Genomic DNA, 27,712 nt, shown 5'->3' with positions numbered 1-27,712 from the left:
CTGGGAGTTCCCCAGGCTCCCACCGCCAAAACAACTGACAGTTTCTGGAGCCTGCATATGTCCCCCTCTTAACAGTACAGAGACACTCTTTTAAAACCTGAATTAACAAAACAGAAATGGAGAACATTGTAATAAATGTACAATTTCTTATGGTTTTTAGATTTACAAGTAATTTTATTTGTTTTGATAAATAAAACACTACGCTTTCAGACACATAAATAGTAGAATGAAGAAACTTTTCTAACAGTAGGATATTTCCACTCAACTTCTTTAGTATATATTAACCTTGTGTCTTTGACTAGTAGACATCTTCCAATATTATAATTTAAGAATTTACTTTTCAAAAAATTCCTGAATAAATGAATAGCAGTTTTCTATGTAAAGTCTAAATCACATTTTTTAAAGGATTATAGGCTAAATCTGTGTTCCTCCTTCCCATTTACATGCTTGTCCATAAAAAAGACGTCATACTGGCTATGGATATCTTGTGCATTCAGAGTCTGTAGATTGCTGAATGTTTGGCAAAGATAATTATATGCTTTGGCTTGGGATTTGGAAACAGTAAACTTTTCCACTTTCCATTATGTAAATTAGCAGTGGAAATAGCTGTATATTTCTCTATGATGTTATCTTGCTAAATATAGGTAAGGCAGATTCATTTCTATTAGAAGGAATAGTTTGCCATAAATTGATGGTTCAGTTTTTGGTATAAGTTAGATTTTATATTAACATTTTTCATTGTATAGGAGTATCTTTCAATAATTTATTTTTTCTTCTAAACTTCAATGGATTTTTAGCCTCTAGCAAAATTAATCAGACTTCTCTCGTGACTTGTTTTATAGGATATCTTTATATTATTTATTTATTGAAGTATAGTTGATTTATAATATGCAGTTTCATGTGTATAGCATAGTGATTATTTTTGCAGATTATACTCCATTATAGGTTATTACAAGATAATGGCAGTAATTCTCTGTGCTATACAGTGTATCCTATTTTTTTTAAAATCATATGAATACAATATATTTGCATTCAGAAAAACATCATCCCAATTCAAGAATTTCTAATAGCCTATGGTTATCCTTACGATCAAAGAGGCTCCTATTTAAAATTAGACATTCAACAATATTCACTTTTAACAGATATTACAATTTTACAGATATTATAGTATTACACTTTTAACAGATATTTATCTTTATGCCCCAAATCTAGTTTTTATATAGAAAATAAAAAATTAAGAACCTATTTAAAATTAGACATTCAACAATATTCACTTTTAACAGATATTACAATTTTACAGATATTATAGTATTACACTTTTAATAGATATTTATCTTTGTGCCCCGAATCTAGTTTTTATATAGAAGATAAAAAATTAAGAACCTTATAGTAGAGAGGAAACTTAAAATTCATAACAGGTCAGTATAAAACAGTGTCACAGATAAAATTCAGTTTTGATGTAGTCATTCAACAACTAGTTCAGGATCCACTACAGTGTACTTAGGCTTTGACCTTCCAGGGCTTAGAGAGGGCCAGAGCAGACAGCTCAGACATTGTATGCCCTGCCTAAAATTAAAGATTTAAGTTTTTAAAGCTAAACTGCAGACATTGTTTGAATTTTATTTATTTTTCTGCCAATGTCCTTTCCTGTTACCAGGTCCAGTCCAAAATCCCATAGTGCGTTTAGTTCTGTGTCTCCTCAGCCTCCTCCAGTTTTAAAGAGTTCTTTTACCTCATTTTGTCTTTCATAACCTTGACACTTCTGAAGGGTTCTGTCAGGTGGAGTGTATGCTCCTCGGTTCTTTGTCTCCTCACAGCAAAGATTTGGAGTGACAGACATGAAAGCCCTCTCGGCGTGTCACAGCTCTCGGGTCTTGGACAGACCGTGTCACAGCTCTCTGGTCTCGAACAGACCATGTTATAGCTCTTAGACAAATCAGTGTTACAGCTCAGTGTTACAGCTCTATTTTATTTAGAAGATAGCAGGAAAATCCATCTTGAGGCATGAGGGCACATCGATCCAAAGACATGAAGAGAAGAGCGCCCCAGCACGTGGGAGAGAGAGAGAGAACCCTTTGGCTCCTCTTTTTATGTTTTTTTCTTCCCCCTGGGCCTGCCCTATGCAAATTGGGCTTAGTCAGGAGTGCTGTTCTACCTAAAGTCCTCACTCTGGTCCTCAGACCTTCCTTTGACCTTCCTCTGTTCTATTTTCATGGGCTCTTCTCTTCCGTGTCTTTTAGCCACCACCATTTTGGACTCCTTTTCCCTATTCTAACTACCTAACAGTTCTGATCAACTATTTTGTAATGCCCCTCACTGTGGGTTTGTTTAATGTTTTCTCATAAGTAGGCAGAGAATATCAAAAAATGTCATATTAGGAGTACAGAATACCCATAGATCTTTTTATTGATGATATTATCTATCCCTAACTATTTCATCAAGGTGGTATGGCCTAGGTTTTCTATTATAAAATTACTATTTTTCCTTTGTGATTAAAAAATATATTGGGGGCACCCTTGGGACTGCATAATTTTTTTAAAAATTTTAATGAGAGAGACCATTATGTTCTTTTTTTCTTGTTTTTGACTCTATTTTAGACTGGAGGATAATTGTTTTACAGTGTTGTGTTGGTTTCTGCCATATATCAACATGAATTCACCGTATTCTTGCCTAAGGAAAAAAAATTTGTTTTGTCCTGATATATGTTGCTTCTGGATCTCTTATTTCTTGTGAGCTTATCTTAATTCTTGATACTGTTGAAATGTGGACAACCAAACCCAAACAAAAATTTAAAACTTGCCAGCTTAATTTTGATGAAAATAGAGAGTAAATTACCTCATTAAGTATTTCCTTCTTGAGTTAAGCAAACTAGTTTGTAAATTATATCCTATATCCAGTTTAACAAATATTTGAATACTGCGTTCAAATTAATTATTTAATTATCATATTTAAGGCATTCAACTGAGAGTATATTATTCTTATCGATTTATGATAGTGGAATCTGGTGAACCTTGAGCAAAGGACTTAGGCTGAATATTGCTGAGGTACCATTTTGTTTCAAAATGCTTATAAATCCTCCGCTTTTGAAGTAATCTAATGTCCTCGGTGGCTCTAGAAGACAATGGACCGGAAGGAGAAAAGAAGTGAATCTGAGACAGCCAGGCACAAATAGCACAGATTGCTTGCTGTAGGCCTGCACTGCATTGTGTGGCATGTTCTATTTTTAGATTTCACTTAACTGTTATGTTTTTACTTTCATTCAATTGCTAATCAAGAGTTTCCTCTGTGAAGATGTTTTTGCTATTCTTGGAACCACATGGAGTTTTCCCTTTAATACTGTTTGCTGTGGTCCCAGACATGTGACCTTTAAAAAAAAAAAAAAGGCAAATCATCTTACTTTTAGTATGTGGTTAGAAGTAGGTTGCCCATTCACATCAAGCCTAATTTGATGTGAGTTAGTACTAACCTTTGACAAAATCCATGGTTTAAAATTTAGACCAGAAAGAGACCATAAATCTTACTGTTTAAATCACCCAAAAGGGTAACTGTGCTATTTGTAACATTTCTCCAGTCTTCTGTTCCCAAATCTGTTATTCTGTGATGTAAAGCCTTGGTTGCTTTTCACTACTTTTAAATTTGTTTGCAGAAGGTGGAGCCCAGAAAATGTGCCCATCATTGAATATTCTAAGTTTAGCTAAGGGAAAGCAAGGCTGCTGTAATGTTCCTATTCTAAAAAAGTTGTATTTATCTGAGTTACAGGACTGGTTTACATAAATGAGAAACTAAGATTTTCCATACACCAGGAAAAGTTTCAAAAGGATGGCTTTTGTGCTTGCCACTTCACCCCCACCAAATGTTACAAACAAATACTCATGTCTGCAGTGGGCCATTTGTGGGTGTACTTAATTGCAGTTCTCAAGTCATTCAAGCTCAAGACTTTTCCAGGTAAAAATGAGAAAGTCTCAGAAAATTTGTCTTTCCTCTGCACTTTTGGAATGAGGTTTAGCTTTAAGGTTTACAGTTTTTTTTAATTTAATTTTTTTTGTTTGTTTGCATAGAAGTAGATATATCAGAGGCTCACTTTATTTCAGGAGGGAATTCTAATACCTTTGGAGTAAAACAGCACCATTATAATCTCTGTCGTATAACTACATTTTTGATTGTTGGGACTGGTATTTTAGAGATGTTAAAATCTTCAATAGCTTACTTTATTTTTGTTAACTTTTAAAAAGAACTTTGTACACTGATAAGTTTTTAATGTGACTCCGTTGCTTACTTTGGCTACTGAACTGCCAAATTTGGTTTCAGAACTCAGGAGAAGATTTTAATCAGTCTCTTTTTCATAAGGAAACCAGAAAAGATTTCAGTGAAGTTGTGTTTAATGTTAGTCTTATCTGTTACTATATAGCAAAACAGCTTGTGCTTAGACCAATAAGAGAGAAATCCAGGCTTAACAAAATCCATTTTACCACTCTTTTTTCCATGTTGGACATTGAAAAAAAAAAAACACAGAAACCCCGAAAACTGCTCACAAGGATCTTTCTTATTTAGTTTTACAACTTTACAACTTATTTAGTGTGTAATTTTGCTGAACTTGTTCCAAAATATAAAATCTAAAGTAGTTGTTGCTGGTTCTAGGAACTCTTCCCTTCAAAGTATTTTTGAAGTTGAAAACTTTTAATAGTATTTCCTTTGGAAGACATTTTTAATGTCAAAAGACATTTTCTGTTTCTTTTGAGGTGTCATTTCTAAAAAGTTGAAGTGTCTCTCAAAAAACACCTTACTATATTTTTCCTAGAGATTCCTGAATTATATACATTTTGTTTCCTGAGTAGGAGTACTATCTGTTCTAGAAGGACTATTTTCAATTAATCAAATGATCATTCTTTGTGGTTATTATTGATCATGTAATTGATTTATTCCTGAGTAATATAAGTAACATTACGTATTTAGTCAAAGCTATCTTAGTTTTTCTCTAAATTAAGTACAGTGTTTTGGGTGGATTTTAGATTGACAGGAGGTTAACATATATACATACATGTGTGCTTTTTAGCTTTAGTTCCTAATTTAATTAACCAAAGATCCAGTATCTTATCAGAAGTAAAGTCAGGGCAAAAGCAGATGTAACATATCTGAGCATAGCTTCTTTTAGTTCATAATAGGAATCAGCAGTTACTAATAACAAATTACATGCAAGGTAGTATCCTTGAATTAGGAAAAGTTCATTTATTTCTATGTCACTACCCTTTTAGATTCACTCTTCTAAAAGAACTAACGATCTGGGAGCTATTCCATTTTCATCACTATTCCAGAACTTAAACTGACCATCTGTGGGCTTCCTTTTAAGGGAATGTTTATAATTACCAGACTCCTGGTTCTTGAACCAAACTCAGTGTCAGCAAGGACATTTTCTCATTCAGAGGGCGAAATCAGAGTTAATACACAGGTGTCCTCTGTCTCTTTACTTACAAGTGTTCTGGAAGGCCCACTTCCCCCTAAGTATTAAACCTGAAATTTATAACTTTGGATCTTAGAATAACCTAGTAAGCTCTTGATTTTTTGCATCAAAGAAAAGGAATAGAACTATACTAATCTAAATGGACCAAATTTATACAATAGTTTGTTTCGGTTTAGAATTTCTTTTATACTCAGATTTGATGTGCCTAGGGTATTTTTGAAAAATAATGATTCATATTATGAAAACTTGACTCAAGAAGAAAAGAAGCTACCTGGTCTCTTCTTCAATAGGAAAATAACCTTTCAAAACAATGCAAGATGGCACCATAAAAGAAAAAACTATTTCTCACACACCTCTGACACCAAATGTGTGGTTTTCCACAGCAAGCAATTCTCCACCAACACTAACTAGGTGTCCTACAATTTAATTCAGTTCTGCTACTTAATACCTCGACTTAGCACACATTCCACAGGTTTCATATATGCTTACTCCCCAACTTCCATCTTGCCCAGTCATGTCTTATGCTGTGCCTTTTTACACTAAAGTCCCACAAGACTGTTCCCCCATTTCAGATACTAGTTGCAAGCTGTGGGTTTGAAGATGACCCACAGTGAGTCCAGCTTCGTTACAAATCTGCTGCTGCTGCTGCTAAGTCGCTTCAGTCGTGTCCAACTCTGTGCGATCCCATAGACAGCAGCCCACTAGGCTCCCCCGTCCCTGGGATTCTCCAGGCAAGAATATTGGAGTGGGTTGCCATTTCCTTCTCCAGTGCATGAAAGTGAAAAGTGAAAGTGAAGGTGCTCAGTCGTGTCTGACTCTTCGTGACTCCATGGACTGCAGCCTACCAGGCTCCTCCGTCCATGGGATTTTCCAGGCAAGAGTACTGGAGTGGGGTGCCATTGCCTTCTCCATACAAATCTGAGGCTCCCACATTTTTTCCTCTCTCTCAGGTTCAGTAGTTTGCTGTAACAACCCACAGAACTCTGGGAAATACTTTTGTTTACTGGTTTGTTATAAAGGATTTTTAAAGGATACAGGTGAATTGCCAGAGGAAATAATCATCGCATGAGATCTGGAAGGTCCTGAGCACAGGCACCTCTGTCCTTGTGAAGTTTAGAGGGTATCACCCTCCGAGCGCATAGTTGCTTTCACCAACCCATGAGCTCTCCGAAACCTGAAGTTTAGGAGTTTCTGTGAAGGTTTCATTACAAAAGCATGATTATTAACTCAATCTCCATCTCCTCCTCCCTCCCTAGAAGATGGAGGGTGAAGCTGAAAGTTCCAAGCTTCTAATCACGGTTTGACCTTTCTCGTGCCAGCCTCTATCCTGAGGCTGTCCAGTTAGCCCGCCAACAGTCACCTCATTAGAACAAAAGATACTCCTGTCACCCAGGAAGTTCCAAGAAATTTAGGAGCTCTGTATAAGACACTTCTATCACCCCTATCATTCAGCAGATTACAAGTATTTTAGGAGATTTGTGTCACAGGCACATCTTCCCATGTCACAGACGATTTTTATAATTTTAGTTCAGTCCTCTTTGTGAACTCCTAACCTCTGTGCCTGACATACACTGGGTGCTCAGGAAACACTTATTGAATGAGTGAATAAGTGAAGTACTTATGTCTATTAAGTACCTTCATCAGATCTTTAATTAGATGTGCAGAGATTAGAGATGTGAAGACAAAGTCTTGGTCCTTAAAACATTTGTTGAGAAGAAACATTAATTCAGCATTCATCTACTGTATGTTGAATTATGTTGATCTCTGTGATGATTCCAATAATGAAGAAGATGAGGGGAAAATAACTTCAGTAAAATGTAGTATAGTGACATAGGAGACAGAAGTTGGGGAGTTAAGTATTATTATTCAGGCGGTGTTGGAAAGAATTCAGGTTGACTCTTGTGAAGAAGGAGAGCTTAACAGAGTAGATAGCATTTAGATGGTAGGCTACCTTCCATGGGGTCGCAAAGAGTCGGACACGACTGAGCGACTTCCCTCACTCACTCACTAAAAACTGAGTGGGATACTGAGGAAACCAAAATTGAAAAAGACACATGTATCCCATTGTTCACTGCAGCACTATTTACAATAGCTAGAACATGAAAGCTACCTAGATGTCCATCAACAGATGAATGGATAAAGAAGTTGTGGTATATATACACAATGGAATATTATTCAGCCATAAAAAGAAATGCATTTGAGTCAGTTCTGATGACATGGATGAACCTAGAAGCTACTATACAGAGTGAAGTGAGTCAGAAAGAGAAAGATAAATATTGTATCCTAACACATATATATGGAATCTAGAAAAATGGTACTAAAGAATTTATTTACAGGATAACAGTGGAGAAGCAGACATAGAGAATAGACTTATAGACATGGGGAGGGGGAGGAGAGGGTCAGATATATGGAAAGAGTAACATGAAAATTTACATTACCATATGTAAAAGAGATAGCCAACAGGAGTTTGCTGTATGGCTCAGGAAACTCAAACAGGGGCTCTGATTCAATCTAGAGGGGTGGGATGGTGGGAGATGGGAGGGAGGTTCAAAAGGGAGGGGATATATGTATACCTATGACTGATTCATGTTGAGATTTGACAGAAAACAACAACATTCTGTAAAGCAATTATACTTCAATTAAAAAAATTTTTTTTAAAAACTGAGTGGGATAAAGACAGGCCACTCCTTTTTGGAGGGGATTTGAGAAAATACCTGAAAGCAGGAAAACACAAGGTCTGGTGAGGGAGCTGGGAGAGACCCAGCTATCTTCATGGACAAATACTGGGGAAAGAAGTGCTGGTCTGGAGTGGAGTCTGAGGCAGTCTGTCTCGGCTTTCCTTGGAGGGCTATTTAAGGTTTCTGAGTGCTACACTTGTAAGATGGATTATAGCAGTGGAAGACTGGAGGCAAAAAGATCAGTTAGGAATCTGGGGCAGTTATACAAAGGAAAGATTAAAGCACTTGAAAAGAACATAGAAAGGAGAAGATGGGGGAAAAGTTGATTGTGAAAGAAGAAATGGCAGCTAGACATGGCACCGACTGAATGCCCAAAGGGGATAGAATCAAAGAGGATTCCTGACACTTCTTACCAGAGGCCTGGTAACTGCCTGAGCAGGGCCATCTGTGGCCAGAAGACTGCAAATTACAGATTTTCTTATACCTAATCTCACAGGATTCTTTTTGGGAGGAAACTCCTGCAGATGAGCTCCGTGCCAGGGACATAGCCCTTCAGGCCTGCCCCCTCCTGAGCCAAATCTCCAGTCTGGGTCTGGGAGTTAGTGTGGTAGGAACAAGTAACTGAGTGTGCCAAGCAGAGAACTGAACTCTGCAGGCCGTTCCAGAGAACAGCCAGATGGGGAGGAATGACTCCACCACCCCAGAGCCCTGTCCTGAAAGGATATAGATGCAAAGATGGAGTATTCGAAAGGACATAACAGAAGGAGTTGCCAGAAAAGGGAATTTTTGTTGTTGCTCTTGTATGTGTTTTAACTTTCTCTCACTTTTCATTAAAAAGAAAGGGAGGGGGTGTAATATGTACTAACTCAAGACATTTCAGAAAACAAAAACTTGTTTAAAAAAGTTTTCCTCATCTGTACAGAACTGTTCATATTTTTGGCATAATATTTATGTTTTTCTATGGAGCAGGTTTTTTTCAGCTGAAGGTAATGGTGTATGCTATATAAGGCAACAGGCAGCTACTATAATTTCTTATTATTATTTTTCAACAAGATGGGATTCTCTGGTGGCTCAAATGATAAAAAGTCTGCCTGCAATGAGGGAGACATAGGTTCAATCCCTGGGTCAGGAAGATCCCCTGGAGGAGGAAATGGTAACCCACTTCAGTATTCTTTTTCTTTTTTTTTTTTAAATTAAAGGATAATTGCTTTACAGAATTTTGTTTTCTGTCAAACCTCAATGTGAATCAGCCATAGGTATACATATATCCCCTCCCTTTTGAACCTCCCTCCCATCTCCCTCCCCATCCCACCCCTCTAGGTTAATACAGAGCCTGTTTGAGTTTCCTGAGCCATACAGCAAACTCCCGTTGGCTATCTCTTTTACATATGGTATTGTAAGTTTCCATGGTATTCTCTCCATACATTTCACTCCAGTATTCTTGCCTGGAAAATCCCATGGATGGAGGAGCCTGGCAGTCTACAGTCCATGGGGTTGCAAAGAGTTGGATACGACTGAGCAACTTCACTTTCACTTTCAGATAGGAGTTAGATCCTAAAAGGACTTACACATTGTTGGGGAGCTGTTGAGTTTTAAGCAGGGGAGTGCCATGATCAGATGTTGGAGAATGGTTCTTTTGGCCATAGTGTTCTTGTTGATCAGTTGAGTTGCTAAGTCACATCCAACTCTTTGTAACCCCATGGACTACAGCATTCCAGGCTTCCCTGTCCTTCACTGTCTCTTGGAGTTTGCTCAAACTTATGTCTTGAGTTGGTGATACCATCCAAACATCTCATCCTCTGTCGTCCCCTTCTCCTCCTTCTCTCAGTCTTTTCCAGCATCAGGGTCTTTTTCCAGTAAGTCAGCTCTTCTCATCAGGTGGCCTAAGTATTGGAGCTTCAGCTTCAGCATCAATTCTTCCAATGAATATTCAGGGCCAATTTCCTTTAGGATTGGCTGATTTTATCTCGTTGCAGTCCACAGGACTCTCAAGAGTCTTCTCCAGCACCACAGTTCAAAAACATCAGTTCTTCAGCGCTCAGCCTTCTTTATGGTCTAACTCTCACATCCATACATGACTACTGGAAAAACCATAGCTTTGACTATACAGACCTTTGGAGGTATAATATAAAGCAGCACAATGGCAGTAATTCTTACCACGTTTACTTCCCATCCTAGATTCCGTCTCTCAGTGACTATGTTCTTGCCCACCTAGATGACCAAACTAGAAATTTGGATGACATCCTAGACTCTTATTCCTCTCATATCTATCTCTACATCTAGTCAGTCTCCAAAACTTACCAGATCTTCTACTTAAATCCTTAAGATTGATTTCTTTATGTCTTCATTGCCACTGTACTTGCCCAGTTCTAGTTTTTATTTTTTATTTAGAACAGAGATTGGCAAACTTACAGCTTACAGACTAAATCCATCCTGCCACTTATTTCTGAATCACCTGTTTCTGAAAGTGTTGACTGCAATAAAAAACACACAATTTGAGAGCTGTGAGTTTCATTTATACTGGGGACTTACTGAGGACTGTATCCCAGGAGGCAGCCTCTCAGATAGGTCTGAGGAACTGCTCCGAAGAAGTAAGGCGGGAGGTCAGCATATATGTGGTTTTGGCAAAGGGATGCGTGCAACCAAATACATCTCAGTAAAAGGTTTCTGCTAGTCACGAGGCACAGATACCTCTGTTAGTGATCTTAGTGCTTTACTAAATATGGGAGGATGCAAGAAATTTAACTCACAAAATTTTCTCCTGAAAATATCTGTCTGAAGGCCTGTTTTGCCAGTTTTACCAGAGCACAGAGTACCTCATTCTTGATCTCCACCCTGAACTCCTTTCAGGGTGTGTTGAAGGTCAGCGACTGCAGTGGCTAGTGACTCAACCCTTGCAGAGCGGATGGCTAGCGACGTTCTTTAGTTGGCAGAAGTTTTAAGAGAACACAGCCACACTCATTTGTTTACATTTTGTCTGTTGCTGCCTTTATACCACAAGGGCAGAGTTGAGTACTTGTGATCAAGACCATGTGGCCTATAAAGCCAAAAATATTTACTATCTGGTCCTTTACAGAAATATTGCTGGCCCTTGGCGTATATTGTTGCAGTTAGCTGGCTTCCCTGACTTCAGTCTTCCATCTGGCCTTTACTGTGTTGATGGAGTGACTTTCCCAAAACGCAGTTCTAGTCGTATCAGCTCCCCTTGATCATATTTCTTTAATGGCACCCAACAGCCAACAGAATTAAATCTACAACTCCTTCACATAGCAAGTACTGAGTTCTAGTATAGTTTCTCAAATCCTAATCCCAAAATGCCTTTGCCAATAAACCCTATCTCAATCATCAAGTTCTTTGTAATGGTTCACTTTAAAGGGATCATTTACATGAGAACAATTTCCATTAATGTTAATGTTATGAAGTTTAGTTTTTCAAAGTCTTGTACAGAAATTATTTGATGAATTCATGTTTCTATGAGGTGATATTTCTTGGAAAACCTCCATCTATTGGCGGTCAGTTGTATATGTCAATAAAAAGGAAAAGAGTAAATGCCAGCCATTAGTTTTACTTCTTCGATGAGAACTCTGAAGCTTGCTAAGATTTTTTAACACTTCTGCTGTTTTCATTTATTTTGTGATTCTGGAAAGACGACGACTACATATTATCAGGAAACAAAGAGAGCCTTTTATATACTTCCAAATTCAGCACAATAAAAAAAGTTGAAGATAGCTTTGTGTGCAAGAGAAAACAGAATCAAAGTTTTGCTATGTATATGAGAGAACATTCTTTTTAGTGTCTTAGCACTAAATAAACAATATTGAAACATTTTAAAGTACAAAGACATTTCATTTGCAAGTTTAGTCTCAAACAGACTCTATTAATGACATATTCTAGGAGAAATATGTCAGGAATCAGTTCTTTTTACCCTTTATCCCAGTAAGGAATTCTGTCAGAAGAGAAGAACCTTGTTTTCTAGGTTGAAAATGAAAGGAACTCATAGATTTTGATTTGAGAAAGGTCCCAGGTGTTTTAAAAGGGAAATTAGTTGCTTGTCTCTTTCTCAATATTAGCAGAACTTTTTATAGCACTGGAAAATCAAAATGGAAACATAGTTGTAGCCATTCAAGTACCTATATAAATATCTTCTTTTAAATAAAATTTACTGGAAAATTTTTGAGAAATGTAAATTTTAATTATATGAATTTAATTGCATTTAAGTTATTGAATTTATTTTTATTTTCCTCTTCAGGTAAATTTCAACCCTTTTAGAAGCTAATAGAATTTCAATTAAGTACATGAAAGTAGACTTTTCAAAAAGTTTATAAGCAATTATTTTGGTATATGGCATAACCTATCGATATAGGTTAGACAGCATAGTCCATCAGAATGATTTTGAAGACATGATAATGTTACCTAAATTACTTTTTTTAATTCCTGAAATAAACTTTCACTAGTACTGAAATATAGGAGATTTCCTTACAGTGGAAAGCAAAAGTAATTGGTTAGAGTGCTTCAGTAATTTAGATGGGCTGCAAACTAATGCCTAGTATTGGTTCTTGTTTATACAAATGAACCCAATGATCACAGTGACAAAAATTGTCTTAATCACTTTAGATTGTTAAGTGCTGAACACCTAAAATCTCCAACACAAACGAAAATGAACCAAATGGCTCCTAATAAGATACTGTGCTTTTGTCACAACCTTTGGGCTAAAGCACTTTGCTAACAGCATTTATAGATGTCTGGGAGCTACTTGGAGGAAGGACAGAAGAGCCAAATGGAGTTTCAGGGTCTGAAGAAAAAGCCCTGTTGGTGATTAAAGGCTTGCATTGCCAAATAGAAGGAAAACCTAAAATTATAAATGATTTCAAATGAATTAACATTCCTTTGAACTTCTAATCAGAACATTTTGAACTCTATTTTAAGAGAAAATGACTTGGAATTATATGGGTTCTATTACCCATCCTTGAGGGCAACGGGCTAATGAACTTGCAGGCAAAAAGCTAGAGACTATGGTATTATGGCATTGTCTCCAACCCCTTTATACTGAAAGATGTTCATATGAAAGAACTAGATGATTTCTGTCCTCTCTAGAATTCCTAAGGCGGGAGCCAGAACTAATGAATGAACGTTACTAGGAAGCAGTTTTGGGTTCAACAATAAATAAAAACTTTGTAATAGGTAGTAAGTGAAAGTCACTCAGTCGTACTCTTTGTGACCCCAAGGACTATATAGTCCGTGGAATTCTCCAGGCCAGAATACTGGAGTGGGTAGCCTTTTCCTTCTCCAGGGGATCTTCCCAACCCAGGGATTGAACCCAGATCCCCCCATTGCGGGCAGATTCTTTACCAGCTGAGCCACCAGGAAAGCCCTGTACCAGGTAGACCAGGCTCAAAATAGGACAGAAGAGCCTGGCAGGCTACAGTCCACGGAGTCACAAACAGCTGGACATGAGTGAAGCGACTAAGCACACACATATGCCATATCACAAAGCATTACAGTGGTCCAAATGGAAGTTAACGGCCCTTTGCCAGAGGTGCTGGGGAGGGGTGTGAATGGGGAGAGAGTGGACTTTTTTATTTTTAAGAAATGAACTTTAAGGCCCCTACTGAGTCAAACAGTGAATCCCTGCTTTCTTCTGAGGAAGCAGTGCAAAACTTCTGGACCTTATTTCAGCATATCATCAAGAAGTTAATTGACTTAGTTTATTGAGCACTGTCTTACGCAAAGTATTGACATAATTTTGCCCCTCCTTCTTGTGGAACTCACTTTTTAAAAAAAATTTTTAGATGTGGTAAAACAGAGCATAAAATTTACCATCATAACCCTTTTAAGTGTATAATTCAGTGGAGTTAACTTTATTCATGTTGTATAACCAGCTTCCAGAACTTTTTGATCTTGCAAAACTGAATGTCTATACCTATTAAATAGTTCCCAATTTTCCCTTCCTCCCAAGTTCCTGGCAACCATCATTCTACTTTGTGTTTCTGTAATCTTGACCACTATAGGTAGTATCACACAGTAGTTGTCTTTTTGTGACTGGCTCATTTCACTTAGCCTAATGCCCTCAAGGTTCCTCGATGTGTCAGAGTTTCCGTCTTTTTTAAGACTGAATAATATTCCATTGTATTTATGTACCACATTTTGTTTATCCATTAATCTATCAGCAGACACTTGGGTTTCTATTGTGAATAATGCTATTAGGAAAATGAATGTGTAAATACCTCTGTGAGATCCTGCTTTCAGTTCTTTGGGGTATATAACCACAAGTAGGATTGCTTGGTCATGAGGTCATTCTACCCTTATTAGTTTTTTGAAGAACTGCCATACTGTTTTCCATAGTGCTGAACTCTTTACATTCCCACCAACAGTGCACAGGGGTTCTGATTTCTTTACATTCTTGCCAACACTTGTTATTTTCTGTTTGGGGTTTTTTTTGATAATAGTCATTCTTATGGATGTGAGGAGTACTGACACTTTTGACTTCAGTGCCTTGTGCAATACCCTACACATAGCACCTACTTTGTAAAAATTCGTACTTGAGATGAAAACTCATATTTTCATAAAATGTTCATTTTATAAAGTTGATCTTGGATAAAAAATATTAATAGAGTGAATATTCTCTGTTCTAGGATAGAACAAGGAAGCCACATCTTAGTTCTTCTTATAGCTGTTTCTCGATTAATATTCCAATTTTCAGCACTGATGTTAACTTATATGTGTTTTTCTCATAAATACCTATCAATATCCTAGCTTAGGGTCATAATCCATCTCCTGGTTTTAGCAGTCTGCTTCATTCTTTTATTCTAGCACTTTTAAAATAACACTTGTGAAAGACAAACATACTGATTAGTCTACAAGCAAACTATTCACTGTATCTAGGAATTAAGGTTTTTGGAGTTGTGGTGTTTTGTTTTTTTTTTTAAAGAGTCTTGTCAAGAAAAGAATCTGGTTTACTACATTTGGAGTTGTAGTGTTTAGTTTTTCTCTTCTCCTTTCTTCCCCTGCAGTGCCTACAGGCTGATATGAGATCACTGGTACTCTGAGCCAAGTTTATAGTTAGTGTGGTCATGTTTAAACTTTTGCTATCTTGAGTAAATGCTTGGTAACCTTAGTATTAACGGTCTAACAATTACCAGTTGCTGGCCTTTTGAAAAAGAGATTTATGATTGTTATCATATTTGAAAAAAGTGGTTTGGGAATAAATAAGGAAGTAAGAGAGCTGAAAGTTTTCGCTCCTAAGTAATTATTGCAGAAGAGTGTTTTAAGTAGTATTTTCTTAGCAGTGAGTGAAATCAACATTCTGAGACTTCTGCAAGTAGAAAATATATATCTTTTCTGAACATTCTGGCGTAATAAGCAGGTGCTTTGTAGCTGTTTCACCTTGTATAGTTAGGGTTGACATAGAGCAGGGCTCTGGTCTATGTTTAAAATGAGGAGGTTTCAATTAATTTATTGCTTCTTTGAGAGCAATATAAGAAATGTGTAAGGTATAGTTATACTCTATTTATGAATCAAAACCAAGTACTATGAGGCTCAAGCAAGTGGAACGTCTTTTAACCTCCCAGGGATAAATGTTTATTGAATAATGACTGAAGCAAGCCTACACAGTGAGCGGTTGGGAGTAATGTGGTAATAATGTACCTACTTAAATAGTGTTCCATCATGACCATTTCACAAATAATATTTGGTTGAACATGAAAAGATTCTTCAGAAAGCTTCGTCAGGTTCTTCTTTCTATTTTAATAGAACAAGGCAAACAAGGGTATGGAAGTGTGAGTAACTCATACTGAACACTTGGGAGTAACAATTTTTATTCAGACATTTTCCCTCACGCTCACTTTGATAGAAAAAAAACTTTTTCTTGATTTAATGTAGTCTTATTGTAGGTCTCCAAGAGAAAAGCAAAGACTGAAAAAGGCTATTTGTAAGAAATCCATAATATGAGCAGGTCAAACATAAATTTAGCTATCTGGAGGAAGCTTGGCTTACAGGGAATTATTATCATCACCATCCTGTTTAGTCCAAAAGTTTTTAGGTTATTCTTTTTGAATGCAGATTTTGTAGTTTTTTAAATGACTGAAGTCTTCAACATTAATTTTAAACAAATACCTCACATTCTCTTTAAAAAGCAAAATGTGTCCTGTGATGAGCCAATTTAGTAGGTACACATACCACCTAATATCAAGTGGCTCAATGGTAAAGAATCTTCCTGCAATGCAGGAGCTTGGGTTCGGTCTCTAGGTCAGGAAGATCCCCTGGAGAAGGAAATGGCAACTCACTCCAGTATTCTTCCCTGAGAAGTCCTGTGGACAGAGGAGCCTGGCAGGCTATAGTCCATGAGTATGCAAAAGAGTCAGACATGTCTTAGCAGTTAAACAATGAGAATAACACCACCTAATGTCAGTACTTATAGACATGATTGATTTGTTCTAATTGTTATAACTATTTTTTAAATGTTGATATATTTATGCTTTAATTAAAGCTTTTGTAGAACATATTTTCAAAAGCAAATAAAAATAGTTTTCCTAATATGAAGAAATATTATAAAGCATTTATAGTAAAATTTAAAGAGAGCTTTTTAATTTTTTCTTGAAACTATTTCCTATATATTTTGAGAGCTGTTATACCACTTTCATACTTAAAGAAATTTAGTGTGTTGTGTGTGTATGTGTGTGTGTATATATATATATATATATCCTAGATTTTAATCTGAATTTTTAATCATTTAGCTTTTCAACAAGTTTTTGTGTCTGCAGAAATAAAACAATATTTGGGGTAAGTTTGTGAGGTTCTCTTATTGCTCTAGTTGCATCATGTAATTCTAGGGAGAATTAGGGACTTGGCTCATTCAGGGATATCACATTCATTAGAAGAAAAGAGATCATATTAAGTCAGTGGTAGTTTTAAGAGGTAGACGTTGTTAAAGATATATGTTTGAAGAAATAGTTGGAGGCAGTAGAAATGGACTTATTAGTTGCCTTTTCACAGCCTTTCTGTATAATCAACTCCATTTTTTTTTATAGTTCTGAAAATCAAATATACATTGTTTTCTTATTTCTGTAAATGATCTCTGTATAATAACAGTTTGTGATGGACCAAGTGCTGTTAGCTAATGTAAATAGCCCAGGTTGAAAATACAGGTATGTTGATAAAGATCTGTAAATATGTAAAAGCCTATAAAGAATAGTAATAGTTTACTGGCAAAGAGAAAAGTGTCAGTTGACAGTGCATTTTTCAGTCCACTCTTTCTGAGAAGGTCTCATATTAGAGATATTGTAAGCTCTTACTTAAGTTCTGAGTAAGTTGTTAATAGCTGAGTGATATATTGTTTTAAAGAATAAAACAATTTATTATTTATTATCAGTTTAAATTTCAGTATTCAGTTTATTCATCACTGCCTAATATACTGAGATTGTGCTTTTTTTTTTCACTACATTTACTCACTGACTAGTGTTCTGCTACTGTCCAAATAGAGACAAGGATAAATGCCTATGTGTGGGCAGAATACGCTCAGTCAGGGGTTCACTTTATGACTACCAGGTTTAAAAGATCCAGCAATACAAAGCCCATGAAAGTGGAACCCTTGACAGGGACCTACTGTTAGGTAATTTAAGGATCAGACCCACAGAGGAACTGTTAGCACTTTTTGGCAACCTGGAGGGTGTATTGAGTGCCTGATCCGTGTGAATATCTAATTTGTTGACTTTGAAAAAAGGAGTCAAATTAATATTCAGTATATTTGTACACATAAGGTAGCATTACTAAAGTACTAGAGGTCAGATTTAAAATAGCCTTATTAAGTCGGGGGGGAGGGGGTGCGGTGTAGAAAAAGCCTTAAAAATGGAAAGCCACTCAGGTCAAATGTATCAAAGTAATAGAGGAAATCGTGGACCAGAGGTCAGTGACAGATGTGGTATTGGAAATTCATCTTGGACCTCATTGCATTTTCTTTTGGATTTAATAAATAATGATTAGAATTATGATTTAACATTATATAATTCCACTATCAATTGCACTTTAAAGGAATAACAAGGACATCTACAAAATTAAAATTTTTTGCATATCAAAGGATATTGTTAAAAAATGAATAGGTGGATACAGATTTGGAGAAATATTTGCAACATGTATATTTGATAAAGACTTGTATCTAGAATCTTACCATTCAAAAATAAGAAGATAGTTTTTTTAATGAGGAAAGGACTTGAACAGACATTTCACAGGAAGATGAATGGCCAGTAAGCACATGGAAAAACGTTCAACATCATTTTAAAGGGAACAAAATCAAACCACTATGAGATAACACCCACTGGATTGACTAATAAAAAAGACTGAAAAACTGGAAGTTTAGCAAAAATGCAGTAAACTAGTCACTGGTGGGAGTATGAAATATGACAAGCAATTTAAGAATTTTTAATAAAGTTCATCATGCACATACCCTGTGTTCCATCATGCCCAGGTGTTTATCCAAGAGAAATGAAAGCATTTATCCACAAAAAACACTTGTACATGTGTGTTCATAATAGCTATATTCATAACAGCCAAAAACTAGAAGCAATCCAAATTTGTATCAACATAATCGATGATAAAGTGTATATATTCTTGGTGGACTACCACTCAGCAATAAAAAAGAAACAAATTACTGATCCACACTATAGTATTTTCTATGAATCTCAAAAAGTGCTTTGTTCTGAGTGAAGGAAGCCTGACAACAAAGAGAACATACTACGTGAGTTTCATTTGTATGAATTATTAGAACATGGCAATCTAACATACGGCGTTAGAAAACCAGAGCAGTGGTTGTGGGCAGGGATAGTGGGAGTGGCAGAGATTATGTGCAAAGGGGTACAAGGGAACTTTTGAAATGATGGAAACACTCAAAGAGTTTTGGGTTACCCCAGTGTAAACATCTATCAAAACTTGTTAAACTGTATACACTTAAGATACAGTTTATTACACTTTGTCTAAATTATATCTCATAGAGAAGAAAAAAATTTCAAAAAAGAATAGGACATGATTAGAATTCAGAGTAGAATACCAACATCACTAAAGTAGGGGCAAGTAGACCTATCAGCTATGATGAAGTTACTACAGGGACTTTGTCTGAGGAAGGTACTGCTGTGTGTTTGAGCATTAAGAAGGCAACACATGCCAGAAGCAGAATCAGATGATTCCTTAAGATCCTTTCCTGCTAGGATTCTATTCTTGTTGTTAAGTACTTATTCTGTCTCAGGGACTCTACTGAGTCCTTAATGTTGATTTTCTTATTCTTGGAGAGACCTTTTCCAGAGAGTCGTCGTTGTTGTTCAGTTGCCCAGATGTGTCCAACTCTTTGTGACCCCATGGACCGCAACATGCCAGGCTTCCCTGTCCTTCACCATCTCCCAGAGTTTGCTCAGATTCATGCCCATTGAGTCAGTAATCCCATCCAATGTTAATGTTCATTTAATTTTGAATTTTGAAACTGTAGCATCAACATTTTATTATTGGTAAAGTTAATAACAATTACAGATATTTATTTGGCACATGTTATATATGCAGTCTTCCATGTTAATTCATTAAACCCTCTCCACAACCCTACAAGAGTTAATATAACTAGACCTATTTTTGTTTTTATTTTATTTATTTATTTATTTTTACTTTATTGGTTTTGTAATACATTGACATGAATCCACCATGGGTGTACACATGTTCCCCATCCTGAACCCCCCTCTCACTTCCCTCCCCATCCCATCCCTCTGGGTCATCCCAGTGCACCAGCCCTGAGCACCCTGTATCATGCATCAAACCTGCACTGGCAATTCGTTTCACATATGATAATATACATGTTTCAGTGCCATTCTCCCAAATCATCCCACCCTCGCCTTCTCCCACAGAGTCCATAAGACTGTTCTATACATCTGTGTCTCTTTTGCTGTCTTGCATACAGGGTTATCGTTACCATCTTTCTAAATATAAATATATATAACGCATATATATGCATTAGTATACTGTATTGGTGTTTTTCTTTCTGACTTACTTCACTCTGTATAATAGGTTCCAGTTTCATCCACCTCATTAGAACTGATTCAAATGTATTCTTTTTAATGGCTGAGTAATACTCCATTGTGTATATGTACCACAGCTTTTTTGTCCATTCGTCTGCTGATGGACATCTAGGTTGCTTCCATGTCCTGGCTATTATAAACAGAGCTGCGATGAACATTGGGGTACACGTGTCTCTTTCAATTCTGGTTTCCTCAGTGTGTATGCTCAGCAGTGGAATTGCTGGGTCATATATCAATTCTATTTCCAGTTTGTTAAGGAATCTCCACACTGTTCTCCATAGTGGCTCTACTAGTTTGCATTCCCACCAACAGTGTAAGAGGGTTCCCTTTTCTCCACACCCTCTCCAGCATTTATTGCTTGTAGACTTTTTGATAGCAGCCATTCTGACCATTGTGAGATGGTACCTCACTGCAGTTTTAATTTGTATTTCTCTGATAATGAGTGATGTTGAGCATCTTTCTATGTGTTTGTTAGCCATCTGTATGTCGTCTTTGGAGAAATGTCTATGTAGTTCTTGGGCCCATTTTTTGATTGGGTCGTGTATTTTTCTGGAATTGAGCTGCAGCAGTTGTTTGTATATTTTTGAGATTAATTTTTTGTCAGTTGCTTCATTTGCTATTATTTTCTCCCATTCTGAAGGCTGTCTTTTCACCTTGCTTATAGCTTCCTTTGTTATGCAGGAGCTTTCCATTTTAACTTGGTCCTATTTGTTTATTTTTGCTTTTATTTCCAATATTCTGGGAGGTGGGTCATAGAGGATCCTGCTGTGATTTATGTCAGAGAGTGTTTTGGCTATGTTCTCTAGGATTTTTATAGTTTCTGGTCTTACATTTAGATATTTAATCCGTTTTGAGTTTATTTTTGTGTATGGTGTTAGAAAGTGTTCTAGTTTCATTCCTTTACAAGTGGTTGACCAGTTTTCCCAGCACCACTTGTTAAAGAGATTGTCTGTTCTCCATTGTGTATTTTTGCCTCTTTTGTCAAAGATAAGGTGTCCATGCTGCTAAGTCGCTTCAGTTGTGTCCGACTCTGTGTGACCCCACAGACGGCAGCCCACCAGGCTCCCCCGTCCGTGGGATTCTCCAAGCAAGAACACTGGAGTGGGTTGCCATTTCCTTCTCCAATGCATGAAAGTGAAAAGTGAAAGTCAAGCTGCTCAGTTGTGTCTAACTTAGCGACCCCATGGACTGCAGCCTACGAGGCTCCTCCATCCATGGGATTTTCCAGGCAAGAGTACTGGAGTGGGGTGCCATTGCCTTCTCTGAAGGTGTCCATAGGTGTGTGGATTTATCTCTGGGCTTTCTATTTTGTTCCATTGATCTATATTTCTGTCTTTGTGCCAGTACCATACTGTCTTGATGACTATGGCTTTGTAGTAGAGCCTGAAGTCAGGCAGGTTGATTCCTCCAGTTCGATTCTTCTGTCTCAAGATTGCTTTGGCTATTCGAGGTTTTTTGTATTTCCATACAAATTCTGAAATTGTTTGTTCTAGCTCTGTGAAAAATACCATTGGTAGCTTGATAGGGATTGCATTGAATCTATAGATTGCTTTGGGTAGTATACTCATTTTCACTATATTGATTCTGCCGATCCATGAACACGGTATATTTTTCCATCTATTAGTGTTCTTTTTGATTTCTTTCACCAGTGTTTTATAGTTTTCTATATATAGGTCTTTTGTTTCTTTAGGTAGATATATTCCTAAGTATTTTATTATTTTCATTGCAATGATGAATGGAATTGTTTCCTTAATTTCACTTTCTATTTTCTCATTATTAGTGTATAGGAATGCAAGGGATTTCTGTGGGTTGATTTTATATCCTGCAACTTTACTATATTCATTGATTAGCTCTAGATATTTTCTGGTGGCGTCTTTAGGGTTTTCTATGTAGAGGATCATGTCATCTGCAAACAGTGAGAGTTTTACTTCTTTTCCAATTTGGATTCCTTTTATTTCTTTTTCTGCTCTGATTGCTGTGGCCAAAACTTCCAAAACTATGTTGAATAGTGGTGGTGAGAGTGGGCACCCTTGTCTTGTTCCTGACTTTAGGGGAAATGCTTTCAATTTTTCACCATTGAGGACAATGTTTGCTGTGGGTTTGTCATATATAGCTTTTATTATGTTGAGGTATGTTCCTTCTATTCCTGCTTTCTGGAGAGTTTTTATCATAAATGGATGTTGAATTTTGTCAAAGGCTTTCTCTGCATATTGAGATAATCATATGGCTTTTATTTTTCAATTTGTTAATGTGGTGTAGTACATTGGTTGATTTGCAGATATTGAAGAATAGACCTATTTTTGAGTTAAGCAGCCATGGCCAAAAGCTAAAGAGTGACAGAGCAGCATTCCAGATCAAGTAGTCTCATTTCAGATAACCATGTATTTAACTGCTTTGTCATATTCCTACCATTATTACATTACCTTTAACAAACTGTCACATTTTAACAGTTTTATCATTTGTTGATATTTAAATGAATTAAGATATTAATGGTGAAAAAAATTATAAACTAATATAATACTAGATTTTTTAATGTATTTAAACCCTCAATGTGAATAAAATGCAAAAATCATTAACATTTATGATAAATAAAGCATCAGACATCAACATCTGTCTTAAATAGAGCTTTTGCCTGCCCTGTCTGTTGGGATTGTGTGTCTTCATCACCCCATGAACTGCCCTTCATGTGATTTTAAAGCAGGCCACTATGGTGTGATGGGTGTCATCAGATAAGGCTGAAATGCTAGCCCAGGCTCAAGGTTTTAAGGCTTGATTTTCAGTTTTTGCCTTTGGATGCTTTGCCTGTGTTTTATTTTGAGTATGTTCAGTGCAAGGATCTCGTTGGAGTCTTTTTATTTTTAATGTTGTTAATATTAACAGCATAAATCTTTCTAGCTTAAAACTTCACGTCAAATTTTTGAGTGGGTATTTTACATGTATAATATAGTATGTTTTAAACTGTTGTGGTGGCTCAGTGGGTAAAGCGTCTGCCTACAATGTGGGAGACCTGGGTTCAATCCCTGGGTCAGGAAGACCCCCTGGAGAAGGAAATGGCAACCCACTCCAGTACTCTTGCCTGGAAAATCCCATGGACTGAGAAGCCTGGTAGGCTACAGTCAATGGGGTCGCAAAGAGTCAGACAAGACTGAGCGACTTTCCCTTCCCTTTAAACTGTTGTAATAGAAACATTTGTATTTCCTCTTAACCTCAGGTATTTTGATCCAACTCTTTGTGGGCACCATTTGGACTGATTAATAATGGTTAATTCCTTCAAAAAATATCACTGCTAACTTATGAGTACTCTTGGTATGTTATCAGTATATAAATGACTTTGCACCATACTAGTTTCCTGTTTCAGTTATCTCTTTCTGTGTGGAACTATTCCCAAACCTAGTGACTAAGACAAAAAACTAATTCTACCCATCAGAAATTTAGATAGGGTACAAAAGGGACCATTCATTCTTTTCTGCTGTATCTGGGGCCTTAGTTGGATGTGGTATCTAGTTATCTCTTGTTTCCTCAAGATTAAGTTTATCTCTTACTTATCTCTTATTTATTTATTTATTTATCTCTTATTTCCTCAAGAAATAAGTTTAGGTACTGATAGCTAGTCTACAATATTGTAAAGTTATGTTTTTCCTGGCATATTCTCTATGAGGTGATACTTTGGTATCACATGAATATCTAGTATTCAAGTAATCTAGTAAAGTTTTTCATATCTATTGGTAATTCTTTTCTTGAATCAGTTACTTCAATAGAAGTCGCAAAATAGTGATTTTCTATCATTCTTTCTATATTTATTAGCTTGCCATCTTTTATAAAAAAAGGTTTCACTCATTAGCTGAAGCTGTTGGTTAGTTTGAGATGTTGTTAGTAATATAAAGACAGGATAAATCCTTATTTCCTTCCTTCATTACCAAACTTTCTAGCAACAAGTGTAATAGTCACCTCTGCTGCTGCTGCTGCTAAGTCGCTTCAGTCATGTCCGACTCTGTGCGACCCCATAGATGGCAGCCCAACAGGCTTCTCTGTCCCTGGGATTCTCCAGGCAAGAACACTGGAGTGGCTTGCCATTTGCATCTCCAATGCATGCATGCATGCTAAGTCACTTCAGTCGTGACTGACTCTTTGTGACCCATGGACAACAGCCCACCAGGCTCCTCTACCCACAGGATTCTCCAGGCAAGAATAGTGGAGTGGGTTGCCACTTCCTTCTCTGATAGTCACCTCTAAAGATGGCAAATGAGTTTTTTGTTTGTTTGTCTTGGCTTTCTTTTTTATGAGTATTATTTATGACTCATAGATTTTTATATTGATAACCTGAATAGTTAATATCTTGTTGGAATATTAATCTTAACAGAATTGTACATTTAGAATCATTTTCTAAAAAGCTCCTCTTATTTTAAATTCTTCCAGATACATCTGTCATATATTGTGACTGTAAGAAAGTCAATCTGGATTTAAAATATTTGGAACTCAAAACAAGTCATTATTACCAAAGTATGTTAGAAAGACTTGGTTAAAATAATCACACACATAAATAACAAATATTTCTAAGTTCTTGGAACTTGAGACCAAGAAGCTTTCTTAATAAGAGCCTCAATTTTTTCATCCATGGAACAGGTGATAAGCCCCAGCCCTGCATTCTCTGAGACTTCGGTAAGATCATGTGTGTACACAAACTTTGTTGGTATGATTTGAATATGTGGTTGAGACCAAGGCCAGTGATTTTTATCTCCAAGTTATCACATTAACTTTTGAACTCCCAGAAGTATAATTCCCAAGTAGCAAATGACAAGAGGAAATAATTCACTGGTTGATTCTTATTATATGGTCCAAATTAGAAAATACTGGAAAACAATTACTAGGCTAAGAGTATCATATTGATAGCCTATGTTTACTTAAGGCTTACAGTGTGCTAAAGCAGTAAAAAGCACTTTATAATTATCTCATTTATTATTCAGAACATCCTTATGAAGCAGGTACTGTTGTTAATCGCATTTCCAAATTGAAGAAACTGAGGCTTAGAAAATTTAAGTTACCTACCCCAGGGGCTTCCCTGATGACTCAGATGGTAAAGAATCAGCCTGCAATGCAGGATACCCAGGTTCAGTCCCTGGGTTGGGAAGATGCCCTGGAGAAGGAAATGACAACTCACTCCAGTATTCTTCCTGGGAAATCCATGAAAAGAGGAGCCTGGTGGGCTACAATTCATGGGGTCACAAGAGTTGGACATGACCTAGGAATTAAACCACCTTTCAGTTCAGTTTGATTAGTCATGTCTGACTCTTTGCAACCCCATGGAATGCAGAACGCCAGGCTTTCCTGTCCATCACCAACTCCTGGAGCTAACTCAAACTCATGTCCATTGAGTCGGTGATGCATCCAACCATCTCATCCTCTGTTGTCCCCTTCTCCTCATACCTTCAGTCTTTCCCAGCATCAGGGTCTTTCCCAGTGAGTCAGTTCTTTGCATCAGGTGGCCAAAGTTATTAGAATTTCAGTCCTTCCAGTGAATATTCAAGACTGATTTCCTTTAGGACTTACTGGTTTGATCTCCTTGCAGTCCAAGGGACTCTCCAGAGTCTTCTCCAATACCACAGTTCAAAAGCATCAATTTTTCAGCGCTCAGCTATTTTTATAGTCCAACTCTCACATCCATACATGACTACTGGAAAAACCATAGCTTTAACTAAATGGACCTTTGTCAGCAAAGTAATATATCTGCCTTTTAATATGCTGTCTAGGTTGGTTATAACTTTTCTTCCTAGGAGCAAGCATCTTTTAATTTCATGGCTGCAGTCACCATCTGCAGTGATCAAGAAAATATAGTCTGCCATTGTTTCTATTTTTCCCATCTATTTGCCATAGATGGGACTGGATGCCACCATCTTAGAATGTTGAGCTTTAAGCCAATTTTTAACTCTCCTTTTTCACTTTCATCATGAGGCTCTTTAGTTCTTCTTCACTTTTTGCCATAAGAGTGGTGTATCTGCATATCTGCGGTTATTGATATTTCTCCTGGCAATCTTGATCCCAACTTGTGCTTCATCCAGCCCGGCATTTTGCCTGATGCACATGGCATATAATTTAAATAAGCAGAGTGACAATGGACAGCCTTGACATGCTCCTTTCATGATTTGGAACCAGTCTGTTCTTCCATGTCCAGTTCTAACTGTTGCTTCTTGACCTGCATATGGATTTCTCAGGAGGCAGGAAAGGTGATCTGGTATTACCATCTCTTTAAGAATTTTCCATAGTTTGTTGTGATCCACACAGTCAAAGGCTTTGGCGTAGTCAATAAAACAGAAGTTGATGTTTTTCTGGAGCTGTCTTGCTTTTTCTATGATCCAACGGATGTTGGCAATTTGATCTTTGGTTCCTCTGCTTTTTCTAAATCCAGCTTGAATATCTGCAAATTCTCAGTTCACATACTGTTGAAGCCTGGTTTGAACAATTTTGAGCATTACTTTGCTAGCATGTGAGATGAGTGCAATTGTGCGTTAGTTTGAACAGTTTTTGGCATTGCCTTTCTTTGCATTTGGAATGAAAACTGTCCTTTTCCAGTCCTGTGGCCACTGCTGAATTGTCCAAATTTGCTGGCATACTGAGTATAGCACTTTCACAGCATCATTTTTTAGGATTTGAAATAGCTCAACTGGAATTCTATCACCTTCTCTAGCTTTGTTTGTAGTGATGCTTCCTAAGGCCCACTTGACTTTGCATTCGAGGATGTCTAGCTCTAGGTGAGTGATCACACCATCACGGTTATCTGGGTCGTGAAGTTCTTTTTTGTATACTTGTTCTGTGTATTCTTACCACCTCTTTTTTTTTTTTTTTTTTTACTTTATTTTACTTTTCAGTACTGTATTGGTTTTGCCTTATATTGATCACCTCTTCTTAATATCTTGTGCTTCTGTTAGGTCCATATTGTTTCTGTCCTTTATTGAACCATCTTTGCATGAAATGTTCCCTTGGTATCTCTAATTTTCTTGAAGAGACGTCTAGTCTTTTTCATTCTGTTGTTTTCCTCTATTTCTTTTCATTGATCATTGAGGAAGGCTTTCTTATATCTCCTTGCTATTCTTTGGGACTCTGCATCCAAATGAAAATAGCTAGTGAGTGACTGACTTGGAATTTAAATCTCAGCAGTCTGACTCTAGAGCCTACAGTTTTGTTAAGGACAGAGTTCAATCTATAGATCAATATGAAGAGTATTAAGTCTTCAGATGCAGGAATCTCGGAGGTTTTTCCCAATTATTTACATAATTACTAATTTATCTGAACAGTGTTTCCTAGTTTTCAGTATACAGGCCTTGTACTTTTGTTAAATTTATTCCTTAGTAGTCTATTCTTGATGCATAAATGGGATTTTTTCTTTAGTTTCATTTTTCAGTTGTTCATTGCTAATATATAGCATGTTTACATGATAGGTCACTTCAGTCGTGTCCAGCTCTTTGTGATCCTATGGACCGTAGCCCACCAGGCTCCACTGTCCATGGGATTTTCCAGGCAGGAATACTGGAGTA

At 36.9% G+C, this 27,712-nt stretch overlaps 1 protein-coding gene across 1 annotated transcript in view; it reads left to right on the top strand.

Moving 5' to 3' along the window:
• Positions 1-27,712, top strand: part of CWC27 (CWC27 spliceosome associated protein homolog) — a 253,969-nt gene that overhangs the window by 89,476 nt on the left and 136,781 nt on the right. The window lies entirely within an intron of this gene.

The sequence above is a fragment of the Capra hircus genome, chromosome 20 (genome assembly GCF_001704415.2).
Source record: "Capra hircus breed San Clemente chromosome 20, ASM170441v1, whole genome shotgun sequence".
In the NCBI taxonomy this organism is placed as follows: domain Eukaryota; kingdom Metazoa; phylum Chordata; class Mammalia; order Artiodactyla; family Bovidae; genus Capra; species Capra hircus.
The sequence above is the reverse complement of the archived record's forward strand: the minus strand, read 5'-3'. Positions and strand labels throughout refer to the sequence as shown.